The sequence below is a fragment of the Dermacentor albipictus genome, chromosome 1 (genome assembly GCF_038994185.2).
Source record: "Dermacentor albipictus isolate Rhodes 1998 colony chromosome 1, USDA_Dalb.pri_finalv2, whole genome shotgun sequence".
NCBI lineage: Eukaryota > Metazoa > Arthropoda > Arachnida > Ixodida > Ixodidae > Dermacentor > Dermacentor albipictus.
Window position 1 is genome coordinate 282,500,421 of NC_091821.1, and position 13,288 is coordinate 282,513,708.

Below are 13,288 nucleotides of genomic sequence, written 5' to 3' on the forward strand. Positions count from 1 at the left end.
CATACAATGGAAACTTGGCATTTGCTTGAGAGTGGCATGCAGCCCACGAAACACAAAACCTCTTAAAAACTTCTTGAAATGGCTACAAACGGCTATAGACGTCTTGGTCTATGATAAGACTGAAAATAGAATTTCTTTTAAACATAACCTCAGCACTTGGAATATGCTAGCATATATTCTACCTGCGGCAAAATTCACTACGGGTGTCACTAGAGTCTGTTTTGGTAAACGCATTCAGAATGTCTAACTCAAGAACTTTTCTAGATCTTTTTGTCTAAAAGTGCATAAAATGCCAAACGACGTGTTAAATGTGCGGTTACCGTCGGCCGTCGACGTTAGCGAATAAAAGACGCCTCAGACAAATCGAACTCGTTCGAAGCAACATAAGTTAATTGGCTTTAATATTAAATAATTTCACACCAGAACTTCAACAATCAAGGGCGTGTTATTGTTTTCCATACAGGGCGCGCACGCGACGCCTGGAAACCATTCTATGATCGCGCAGCAGCAGGAGCGAAATGCCGGTGTTGCACAGCGGTGTCACAGAGCCACCGCGCTGCGACCACTTCGGCGGCACAATCCAAATTTGTCGGACATCTCATTCTGTGCTGGAAACACTGGGAGGCAGGAAGTTTGAAAAAAACGGCCACTCCCGCCCGCAATGTCTCGGTCGTGGGTTCGTTATGCCAGTTGTTCATGCCGTTCTGTACATTTATACTGGACATTAACTGGAGTCATTTAGCTGTGCTGATGCTGTTTGCCGTGTGTTTTGCATCAGTGCTTCGTGACATCGGCTGTATTGCGTGTTTTCGCCGACGGCTTACTACCACAATGGCGGGATCTGCGTTCGCCGCCTTCGTGTCTCGGTGCGTCTTTGTACGTCGCACGTTCGGATAACACTTTTTCCGGTAAGTGAAATGCATTGCGCTTCGTTTTTCGTCAACAATGTGAATATATTTAGGTGTTACCCGCGGCAATTCTTGATATATGGGCTCTTCTGCCCTGCGAGTTTTCGTCATTACTTTTATACGAGGGTTCTGCTTGTGTTCAGCCGTTCAGCACTACCGCGCTCCACGACTTCCGCAACAACAGTCAGAACTTTGCCCTGCTTGTTAGCCTGTGGTTAACGTAGCACGAGCCAACCGAAAGGAGTGCATTCGAAGATGACGTGCTGGCTGTAATGCTGAACCAGACTGAACTCGCCTTATTTTGTGTCCTTTTGTACTTACGTGTGCGCGCGTGTATCAGTGACTGTGCAGTTTGTAGCTATCCCACTTTATAGCAAAACAAAAAATATAACTGCAATGTTTACTTCATCTATACAATTCCAAATTAAATCGTCTGCTGATGTACAAATTTCACTTGTTTTGTTCTAAATAAGCAGCAAAACCTTTAACCTAGTAGGTGCTTCATCTGGGAGTGAAATCACGACAGCTTGGCATTTATTAATGAATGACTGTGACTGGGTCACCTTATGTGTAATTGCAAATCTGCCTTTCAACTGACTTGATGCTATCTTATTTTGTCCCTTTCACTCTATAGACGGCTGGACATCCTTCTTGTACCTTGGCGCTAGCTGGATGACGGGACCTCATCATGATCAGTGTAAGCCAATGTACTGTACCCTCTCTGGTCCTCCCAGTGCTTTTTATGTGGGTTAAGGCCAGGGAGCGCTTCGTGGTAAAATAGCTAGTTGGTGTCTCACCAACGGCCATTTTTTAGCTCTGGTCCATTATAAGCTGCCACTATTATAACCAATTTCTCAGTGCCAGTGTACATACACAGTTCTACTAATAATTAGTTTCCCTAAGCCTTACAAAATTTACCTGTAGGTAGTCATTGCTATGTAAGAACTCACAAATTAACTCTGCTGTGTCATAGAAGTATTCCATACATGAGTAAAAATTTTCTACAACAGTGTACATTACACCTCGCTTCCCTAATGCACAAATGTATTCAAGCCAGTATTTGATTAGTTTGGTATTCTAAATGTTTTCTGTGTGATTTAGTTTCTTTACAGGAACTTACTGTACAGCATCAGCAAGCAGTCTTATTTAAGATTTATGTGTGCTGTAAAAGGTGTGCTTTGCTGCTAGAATTGATAAAACATGGGCCAAGGCTTCCATACAAGGACAAACTTCAATTTCGTTCTACCACCATGAGCACTTGGCTGGTGCTTGCAAAATGAATCGCATCAAGTAGCTTGTGCCAGACTGTTTTTTAACCTTATTGTGAGGAGATCACAAAGTGATCTGTGGATGCGCCTGCGTCTGAGATATAGATTGCGCTGCAACATATGTGCGTGTAGAACAGGCATGATGCTGAGGGTTCCAGCAGTTTGCAGAGGTGCTTTTAAAATTTTGTCATGACTGCAATTTTACCTGTGCTGTTTTTTATCACTTATTTCAATAATATCATTGGATGTGTTATCAGAATTTATCAATCTATTTGCCCTGGCCCATTAGCCTGCCACATTTGCCTCTTCACTAGGTGGGCAATTATTCTGCATGGACCATTACTTGAATACACCTTTTTGTGTGCAGTAGCTTCTCAGTTGCAAGTCAGCATAGATGCTCAGAATTACCTGAGAGTATAGATACACTGATAATTTGCCACCTATACGAATCACTTCGCACTTTCTCACGCAAACAGCATGTTAACACTTCCAAGTCAGCGGGCAATGTTATCGTTTGATCACATCATGAGATACTTTCAACTTTGTATGAAGAATCATCCAAGGTGTTGCATCATTTGTGTGAGGTATTGCCCGAAGCCAATTAGGGTCACTTGAAAATATATCAACAAAAGTGATTGATCCAGCTAGGAGTGTTACTTTGGAACACTACTTTATCACCAGTCCTCCTTTGCATGCTACCTGCTTACTCTGTACTGTCATGTTTAAGTTTGAAAGAAAGGCAACAGCTAGGCAGCGCAAAATGCCAAACTTGCTTTTAGTTCAACAATATAAGACGCTATTTAACTTAATTAAGTTAGTACATCATTTACCTGCAGAGTGAATTACTGTTTTAAACTGATTATATTTTGCAGGAAGCTTCTCAGACTTGTTTGACAGGTTGATAAGTGGCTTTTTAGCCACAAAACACCATACAATAATTTAAAGGCTGATTCTGACTCTGCTATGCAACTTAATGACTATATGCCAGGAACAAGGCCTCGTGAGTTGAGGCGCTGGCTAACACTCCCAGTGTTCTACTAGGACACATAAATACCCAAGAAAGTGGATGGGAAAACGACGCCGCTGTAGCTCAATTGGTAGAGCATAGCACGCAAAATGCGAAGGTTGTGGGTTCAGTTCCCACCTGCGGCAAGGTGTTTCTTCATCCACTTTAATTTCCATTAATTTATCGTTTATTTAATTTATTAAGCACAAGTAATTTCCCCTATGTTGTCCTTGGTGTCAGTGTTTGTTGGCTTCTCATGATAGGAAATATACTAGTCATTTTAAACATCATCGCATACATACCTTAAGATACCCGTAATTTAAGAGAAAGGAATGCTTAAATTTATTTTTAATGTGAGCCAAACTTCTTACGTAGCACATATTGCTTATTGAAGTTCCAATTTCAACATTCCCATTTCCTCCCTTGCCCTTTCTTTCCTGTTCTGTGCAGGTATTGCTTTCCTATGTCTACAAGAACCGTCACGGGTGGCCTGTGACAGCAAGCTTTTGTGGGCAGCCAGTGCTCTCCTACGAAGGCTGGCCTACTCTGGCAGCGGCGGCAATCATCTTCAAGATTTATCGATGATCACCTTTGCTGCTATTTGTCACTCTTCTTAATTACACTTTCTGCATCTTTTCTAATCTATTAGGTAATAAAGTATGAGTATGTGACATGGTGTGAAGTTGATGCCTTGCTGCATTTTAGCTTGCAATCACCTTTTATGCATGAAAAGCTCATCATACAATTTATGAAAAAAAAATAACAGCATATTATGATTTATCTTTCAGTATCTTGTCACATGCAACATACAAGGAATTCACTAATGGATGGTATGCCGAAGAACTGGCCATTATTTTTGCGTGATGCTGTGCAAGCATTTGGCGTTACCTTACAAGAGGCACCCGGAAAGTAAGTTACAATTTACTTTTAAATGAAGCATGGACATCAGAAAAAATATATTTATTTTGCTAGTTAGAGTGGTTCGCAGAGTGTTTTTCCAGATGTGTAATATCCTTTATTTCTTAACTCATTGCAGCACAGTGTTCTGTTTCGTATACTGGTGTAAGGCTATTGTGCCCCCTGTAGCTGAAACCAGGATATAATTTTTGCCTGAACTGCAGCATCACTGACAAAATTTTTCTTTGCTAGAAACTATTTCAATTTGGTGGAGACCCAGCAGGGCGAAGTTTTGTCAATAATGGTGTGTTTCACGCAGAGATGTTCTTGTTTAGGTCAATGAGTGAACATTGGAAGTATATCAGCATACAATACAGATCTTGTTTGATTTGCAAAATAATTCTGACAGGTGGCATTCAATTGATTGGTCTAATTAAAAAGCACAAATTGACCAATGAGGCTGTACTACACTATTGCCATGTTTCACATCTGGAAAAAATACCTCTGCATCACTCTATCCGACAATATAAACTATTTTTTTTTTCTGATGTCCATGCCTCGTTTAAAATAAATTGTAACTGTGGGCAAACGTCGTGTTACTGTAAGAGCTGCCGCAAAAATTTGAGGGAATGTCTAATAAAAGTCTTCAGTTGTTCTTGTCAAGCTGTCCATTAGCCAACTTTTAGCGTAACGTTAGCAGGGCTAACTGAAGTACTTCTAGACGTCCATGGCTACAAAATGTCTTGATCAAGACAGCTACTAGGCTTTTGAATTAGCCGTTGAAGACATCTTTTAGACATCAAATAGCTGCTTGCATGTTTCGTGGGAGGGACCCGCAAACCCACACCGGTCATATTAGTGTGCATCTCACATCTATAACCTAATGCAGGTTCCTGCAATGAACCTACATCATGTTTGTAAACAAGTTGCGAGGAACATTTGCGCAAACCTGGTACCTCGCATAGCGCCATCACAACAAGCAATACTAAATAGCAGCTTAGCAAACTAGCTGGAAGAAATTTAAGAAAATTTCTTGGTCTTCAAGACAGCCAAGCTTTAGAACAAAATTGAGCCAAAGTAGAACTATGAGCGGCTGGGCCACGTTCTGCAATATTTGTCTTCATAGTTTACATTGGGGTTGCTCAACATGTTCCTTTAGAACTGTGGCGAGCAGGTGCTCAAGCAAGTCGCGATTCGCTAGCCGCCAAAATCCGATAAACAAGGGAACAGTATGAACATGCAAGACAAGAAACAGTACAGGTAAATGCGACATCGAGTGCCATATAAAAATTGCAACAGCTCACTTACTTAGGCAATATCTGCAACAGCAATCCTACGAAGGATGAAACTTTTTTTTTTTTCGCGATCGATGCACAATACTAAGCGGCAACTGCAGCAACAAGCATTTGGAACGAGTTTAAACGTTTTTTACCATATGAGCAAAAAGTTCTGCCAAACTGAGAGCCCACATATGCTCCATTCACATCAGTAAATTCAACAAACAAGAGCAACAGCACTGAAAAACGTAACAGGAGCTGCACAAGACCACACTACCAACCATAAACGCGCTCCAAGGCATAAAGAAACGAGCTGCTCCAGCGTTGCGCCCAAGTGTGGCTAGAGATCGCAAGCTCGAACACCATCCGGTTCTTCCAGCGCAACTAACTAGAACAACATTCTATCACACAACACAGTAAGAAACCATAAAATTCTGTTTTAGCTAAGCTGAAAAGCTGAAGCAGCTCCAGCAGCGCGCGCAAAACTATAAACCGGAACACGCCATACTTGTTTAAACAACGTCATCGTAACTGTGACGTCACTTCCGTGCGTGGCAGCAGCGTTTTTAGTATGGCATTTCGCTCCTACCACGTGCGTGTCAGCAGTTTACGCCTACTAAAAACGCTGCTGCCACGCACGGAAGTGACGTCACAGTTACGATGACGTTGTTTAAACAAGTATGGCGTGTTCCGGTTTATAGTTTTGCGCGCGCTGCTGGAGCTGCTTCAGCTTTTCAGCTTAGCTAAAACAGAATTTTATGGTTTCTTACTGTGTTGTGTGATAGAATGTTGTTCTAGTTAGTTGCGCTGGAAGAACCGGATGGTGTTCGAGCTTGCGATCTCTAGCCACACTTGGGCGCAACGCTGGAGCAGCTCGTTTCTTTATGCCTTGGAGCGCGTTTATGGTTGGTAGTGTGGTCTTGTGCAGCTCCTGTTACGTTTTTCAGTGCTGTTGCTCTTGTTTGTTGAATTTACTGATGTGAATGGAGCATATGTGGGCTCTCAGTTTGGCAGAACTTTTTGCTCATATGGTAAAAAACGTTTAAACTCGTTCCAAATGCTTGTTGCTGCAGTTGCCGCTTAGTATTGTGCATCGATCGCGAAAAAAAAAAAAGTTTCATCCTTCGTAGGATTGCTGTTGCAGATATTGCCTAAGTAAGTGAGCTGTTGCAATTTTTATATGGCACTCGATGTCGCATTTACCTGTACTGTTTCTTGTCTTGCATGTTCATACTGTTCCCTTGTTGATCGGATTTTGGCGGCTAGCGAATCGCGACTTGCTTGAGCACCTGCTCGCCACAGTTCTAAAGGAACATGTTGAGCAACCCCAATGTAAACTATGAAGACAAATATTGCAGAACGTGGCCCAGCCGCTCATAGTTCTACTTTGGCTCAATTTTGTTCTAAAGCTTGGCTGTCTTGAAGACCAAGAAATTTTCTTAAATTTCTTCCAGCTAGTTTGCTAAGCTGCTATTTAGTATTGCTTGTTGTGATGGCGCTATGCGAGGTACCAGGTTTGCGCAAATGTTCCTCGCAACTTGTTTACAAACATGATGTAGGTTCATTGCAGGAACCTGCATTAGGTTATAGATGTGAGATGCACACTAATATGACCGGTGTGGGTTTGCGGGTCCCTGCATGCCACTCTCAAGCAAATGCCAAGTTTCCATTGTATGAATCTTCCTTGACTTCGCAGGGCTTGTTTCGTTAATCCCTTCATCTGTGCAATAGAATGCTCATTAGTCATGAGCCTGATCCTCTTGTCCAACAAAAAAAAAAAATCTTTTAGGCATTGCATTAGGGAATATATCTGAGTGCCAATGTGACAATTTTTGCCTCTGTAACCTTTTTTTTCTCCCATCTTATCAGTGAAGGCCTTGTTCGAACAGAGTGCCATGCAGCGACAGAAATTCTCATCACAGTAAGAAAATCTCTGAAGGAGATTTTTGAGTCTGACTAGGACTTCGTCTTGGGCAAATTGGTGAAGTCTGCTGCACATTGTTTTTGTGTGCGAAAATCTATTTACAGAGGAAGGACACATGAAAGTGTGAACTACTAACTGATTTAATGATTCAAAGGATGAAACATAGTGTGCAAATTTTGTGCACAGGCAAGAGGTGAATGTTGTGACAGTGCTAGTTTGTCTTTTAATGCTACAAATAGCCATTAAACAAGTGCACCTCTGGGGAATTAAGGCAATTGAAGTGCTACTAACAGGTGCACTCTCTGATAAAATATACCTTCGTGAGCTCATGCGATGTTTTGTTGCTACTCCTGCACAGGATCATAATGTGCGAAAGCATGGCTCATATGAGCAGGCCTTGCAATGTCTGCTGCACCATCCGGTTTATTTAAATTGTTTGAATGCTCCCTCAAATAGTCATTCAGGCATTGGGCCGTTTGGTCCACGTAGAACTTGCCACAGCTGAGAGATATCTTATGACCAACCCACAGCACAATGCTCAATATGGTTGGCGTGATTTTTCATACACCCTTGTCTTTAGGTACGAGAACACAATTGGGCTAATTTGACAGGTGTATAAAGGAACAAATGGGACATTGTATCTAGCAGGCATGTTCTTGAAGCTGTGGGTAAATTTGTGCACATATTTGTACATGAGGTGTACGATTTGTACACCTCAGGCCTAGTGGCGTCTGTTCCGCTTACATTTGATTAGCAAGTCCTTGTCGAGCTGCTCTTCAGCTTTCGGGAAATGGATTCGGCCATGGCACGCATGACCTAATTCCCCCACCTGTTCGCTAGTTGCGCTTCTGCTGTGACGGGTGTTGCGACGCTCGCCACCAAGGTGCTCTGTCAGGAGCATATACTAGATTGACAAGTAACCTTATTTCCGCATTTCTTGTCAGCAATTTGGGCACACTTAGCTAAAACTTTCATGTTTAGTGCACTAGTGAGTAGTTACTCTAAGCACCTTTATGACAAGTTGACTGTCTTTGCCATGCGCTTAGCTGAAAACCTTCTATGTTTTTAAAGCTGATTCTGAACAGTATCCACAATTGCCGACCAAGTCACTTCCTTTGGCCTCCTCGGATGTTCTTATCTTCCAAGCTGAATTAGCCTTTATCAAGCTGAGCCATAATTGTTTGACCAGATGATGAAAATAGGTAATGAACTCGGAGAAAGCATAGGGAAAATAAATATGCATTTTTGGAATTTATATATAGTATGGATAAGGGAAATGAAAGTGGACGAAAAGATAGTTTGCTGTAGGTAGGAGCTGAATCCACACCACCTTCATTAGGCATGTAGTGCCTTACCAATTCAGCTACTGTGGCACTCACCCTCCCATCCCCTTGGCATAAGCTACTGCCACTCACAGCCACAGCAGCAGACGTCTTAACTGCAGGCATCATAAAATACATCAGCAGGCAACTGTTCAAGGGCTCCGACTTCGGCTGCCCCCTTGATGCCCTAAGACAGGGTATGATGGTTTATTGGCCATTTGCCCAATTGGGGCAAGTGGCCTGTTGATGTGATTTGATCAAATGAACAGGCATTTGAAATCCCACTTACTCAATTGGTTGTACATGCCGTTGCCAAATCTGTTCTTTGAAAGGTGAAGCGTTCCTCACTAGGACACACCATCGGACATAAGAAGAACAGATATCACTAGATATGACTTCGTGCCATATGTGCTCAGAATTAGCCACAAATTGAAAAACTTGACTAGTAGATATGGTGCCCCAATGGTTTCTCCCGCACCGAAGTGATTAGCCCAATTGTGTCTTTGTAACACGAGTACTGAGAGACAAGGATGTACAAAGAACCATGCCAAGCACTTTGTGTGTTGTGCTGTGGGGGTTATCAGCGCAATACCTCTCGGGCTGTGGCAAGTCCTATGCAGGTCAGAGGGACTAGTGTCTAAAGGGACACTAAAGGCAATTATTAAGTCAAGCTAAAGTAATAGATTAGTACTCGAAAACGTCGAAGGCATCACTGTTATTGCGAACAGAGCTTCAGTAATTGATGAACGGAAGTAACTGCAATACACAATTAGAGGCTGCCCCAGCACATTAAAGTACCAGCCCAATGATGAAGGCACTCCTCATTAAAGTTCTGTCGCTAGGACTTATCTACTAGTAATAAAAAGATTGCTGCATTGCATTATAAGATGAAAGAAAATGCTATTCGTCTAGTTCTATTTGATATTTAGAAAAAAGAACCCATTGAGGTTACCCTTGAAAGCATCGCCCACGCTTACATGTTTTAGTAGTTTCGTTATCACATAGTGCTGAGCTGGATTTTCTGGCTCGCGACACTCACACAAACTGCAAGTTACAGAGAATTCGATGTTTATGTGATGTTGCGGGATTCCCGAACAGTCCGTGCTACTTGATCAAGAGCAGTTGCGGCGGCGAGTCCAACGTTCTGTCTTGGCTCGGTTGCTACATGGCCGGGCTTACGCATTTTGCACAGAAAACTGTAGCACCGTCTGTAGGGTACTGTTTTACTCACCAATGGAAGTGAAGGGCAGTGATGGCACAACGTCGCCACTCTGTCCTCAGGAGCAGGCGAATTGAATTGCTCTCTAGGTATGCGAACCCTTCAGATGCAATTTTCTCGTAAACTATCTCTTCTTGGCATGGAAGAAGCACTGTGAGGTTTATGGAATGCTACTTTAATAGGCAACATCTACTTAGTATTTGCCTTTAGTGTCCCATTAAATGGCCATAATAGGAAGCACTCAAACAATTCAAATAAATTTCATGGTGTGCATCTTGGCACGCTTTGCAAGGCCTACTAATGTGAACTGTGCTTTTTGCGTGTTATGATCTTGGGCAGTGCATGAGTTCATGGAGGCATATGTTATTAAAACAATCCTGCATGTGTTAGTTAATATAATTCATTTTAATTGCATGTGACCTTAGAAGCAGGCTAGTAGCCAATAAACTGTTGTATGCTACCCCAAGGCATTTAGGCGGTCAAAGTTAGGGCCGTCGACCATTTGCCTGCTCCTAAGAACGATTAATGGCAAATCAGTTCTGTGGAAGCCCGCAAAATCAAGGAGGGTTCACGAAAAGGAAAATTCTCATCAACCTGACTTTAGCACAATGTCCTGGGTTCCATCCCAGGACCTGGAGAAAATTTTTTTTCAGCTATGATGCTTTTTTTTTTTTGAAGAAATCCCTTTAGGGTTTTTAAAAAACTGCTTTGGGCTGAGAAACCTATGAAGCCATCATTGTTTTAACATACATCACATGACATAGCCATAGGTACGTACGATTGTATAACACATAATCACTGATAACTTGACAATCCATGCTTCTCTTTCATATGCTCGTCCAGTACACATGTAGAACGCAACAGTCTGCATGTTGTAAGCTGACTTCAAATGGCCGGAGTAGAAATCATGCTGTCAGTGTCACACAATCATAGTCACTGACGTCTTTTTGCTTTTGTTACACACATAGTTCATTTTACACAAACATGTTGGTCCGCCTAGCAACACTTCACGTTAATCATAACAATGTTGGGTTACCAGCAAAATGTTACCATAACATTGGTTCCCATAATGCATGGGAGTCGCTCCATTTTGATTTCCGACTTGTGTAGTTGTTTAACCCTTTTGCTGGAATTCAAATTAACAAGTCCTCATTGTTAATTACATGAATGCAATAATGACTTGCAGGCTAAGGCAATGTTTTCAGACTTGCGACGGAAGCAATGTGAGCAGAGGTGTATGTACAAAGAAGTTGTGCGAAGGCTAGGTTTGGTCGTCCTGGTCACCAATTTATGGGAGGCAGCATGAAGAGGTAACTAGGCTTATTCAAGCCAGCCAGCCATGGTGTCACGGGATCTTGGGAGCAGCCGTTCAGGTCGCGTGCACTAGCATGTTCTATTCTTGCTCTGCCTGTGCGTGAGCCCATCTTCTTTGCCTATGTTGGAAGTGATAGCCGCGCGGCTACAGAGCCCATCTCCTAGTGCGAAGTGCAATTGAAATAAAGTCCAATGGTAAAGCCCACAGGTAAAGTGTGCAGACGGTGTCGTCATTGGTAGTGTCGGGTTCTCGCAATCTGAGAGATATACACCAGGCAGCACCGGCAGCATAGGTTGTGAGTGAAGCGCAGCCACATATGATACCAAAGTGAGAAATCGCAACCTGCCACAGGCACTCGTAGATGCACGGGCCTGTAGAAGTCGGAGCTCCAAAAGTAGACCATCTGGCAGCTTGGGACTTGCGTGGAGATAGCGCAAGTGTTGGTCACTCATGTTGTTGACTTAGAAGTGATTCTCGAGCTGAAGAAACCAGATGGCAAGGTTGCTCCTGCAAAATTTCGGTAGGCCATGCATCTGCGGAAGATGTGAGCACAACATTGGAAAGCTTGCCTGCTGCTGCTTTCAGTGGAATCTCGAATGCCGATAGCATCAGGGTTGCAGTGGTCACTCAATGCATCACGAAGGTTGTGCTTGTGGCAACGCGGCGCCAGCGAGAGTGAAATTTGCGCCTTGTTGAGTCAGTGGCTGAGCCTCTGAATTGGCGATGAGCAAGTTGCCCCGAGTGGAAAGCGGGCAGCTTGTGGGGACGTCTAAGGAAGAACAGCGACGAGCTGTAAAGTAGCCGAAGGCGCTTGCGTTTAGCCCAGTGTATTTCTTGGAAAGAATCGTCGAGCAGCTGCCTTTGAGCTGGGGGAGGAAGCTCATGGACCACGTAGAGGTTTGATGCTGGGGTCGGCGCATGCCGACGACCGGCACGGGTGGAAGCAGGTGATGTGGGACGACCATATTCAGAATGACATGATAGATGGCGAGAGCTGTTGTGATGGAGTACCAGCTGGAGGAGAGTGAGTGCTCGAGGTGACATAGTGAGCAAGGACGGCTGCCCACGAGTCCTTGTACAAGTCAGAGCAGGGGCTGAGAGCCGGAGCCTGGAACCTTGTTAAGAAGGAAATGGTTGTTTAGCGGGATGAACCAGATGTCCAGCATGTCAATGTAGAATTCCCATGCCCCCTACAATCACAAGACTTCTGCCAAACCGTGCGAGGCCACGTCACTACTCGCCTTGGTAAAGTCGGTGCGCTGATGCTGGCATGGCAGGGCTCAGTCGTCCTGGTCACCAAGTTGTGGGAAGGCTGGGCTCGGTCAGCTGTGTCATCACTTTGAGGGAGGCAGAGCGAAGAAGTAGCTGCCGGAGCCACTGTTTGTTTAAGCCAGCCATGGTGCCACGGGATCTCGGGGCAGGCTGACACCGCGGCCGCTTTGGTCAAGTGCGCTAGCGTGATCTGTTCTCCCACTACCTGCATGTGAGCTCATCTTTTTCGCCTGCGTTAGAGGTGACAGTCATGCCGCTACGAGGTACTAAACATGTTTACTGTTTGAGCATCTCTGAATTGCATGAGCTATTAAATACACCCATCACACAAGTGCAGAGCCCTTCCGCTAAGTCTATCTGGCAGGAGTCTTTTGTCCTGTAAATATTCACGTTTTCCCTGTCCATTGTACAGCTGTATCCTGCTACGTCTACTTGGTTAGATGCCGACGCCAAACTTGGAGGAAAAAGCGAAGCTAGATCCTTATTAAACGACTTCAATGTGATAGAATTTTTACATTTATCAGCATTCAAAATTAGCTCTCATTACAAACCACATTTAAATTTGCAAGAAACTCTCACTAAAAGGCAAAGCTTATACTTTCTGATGAGCCTACCTTGTGCATTTTCATTCCTTAAGAATTTGTGTACTTTTCCTTATAGCTTTTATCTTCAACATTAAGTGAACAGGGTTTTTCAACTTATGGTAAAAAGACATTTACACAAGAACTAAAATTCGTGCTATCTTGTGCTGTCAGGCCAAATTTAAGCTTTTCTGTGTTGTATGTCATCTTGCTTTTGTGTTCTACTTGGCGCTTAATAGACAATTTATGCACAAACAAACCATTTGTATTACAGACTCTTCAACTTTATATGCAAAAAG

At 43.3% G+C, this 13,288-nt stretch overlaps 1 long non-coding RNA gene and 1 other non-coding gene across 3 annotated transcripts; both read left to right on the forward strand.

Moving 5' to 3' along the window:
* The first annotated feature begins 224 nt into the window (after window positions 1-224).
* LOC139057101 (uncharacterized) lies at window positions 225-3,853 on the forward strand. Of its 2 annotated transcripts, XR_011512566.1 has the most exons (4): window positions 225-676; window positions 779-908; window positions 1,543-1,605; window positions 3,633-3,853. It is a non-coding gene; the product is annotated as an uncharacterized lncRNA (long non-coding RNA). The 2 variants fall into 2 exon arrangements; XR_011512565.1 differs by lacking the exon at window positions 225-676 and having other exon boundaries at window positions 685-908.
* TRNAL-CAA (transfer RNA leucine (anticodon CAA)) lies at window positions 3,256-3,328 on the forward strand. Its single transcript has one exon. It is a non-coding gene; the product is annotated as a tRNA-Leu (tRNA).
* Window positions 3,854-13,288: the final 9,435 nt, after the last annotated feature.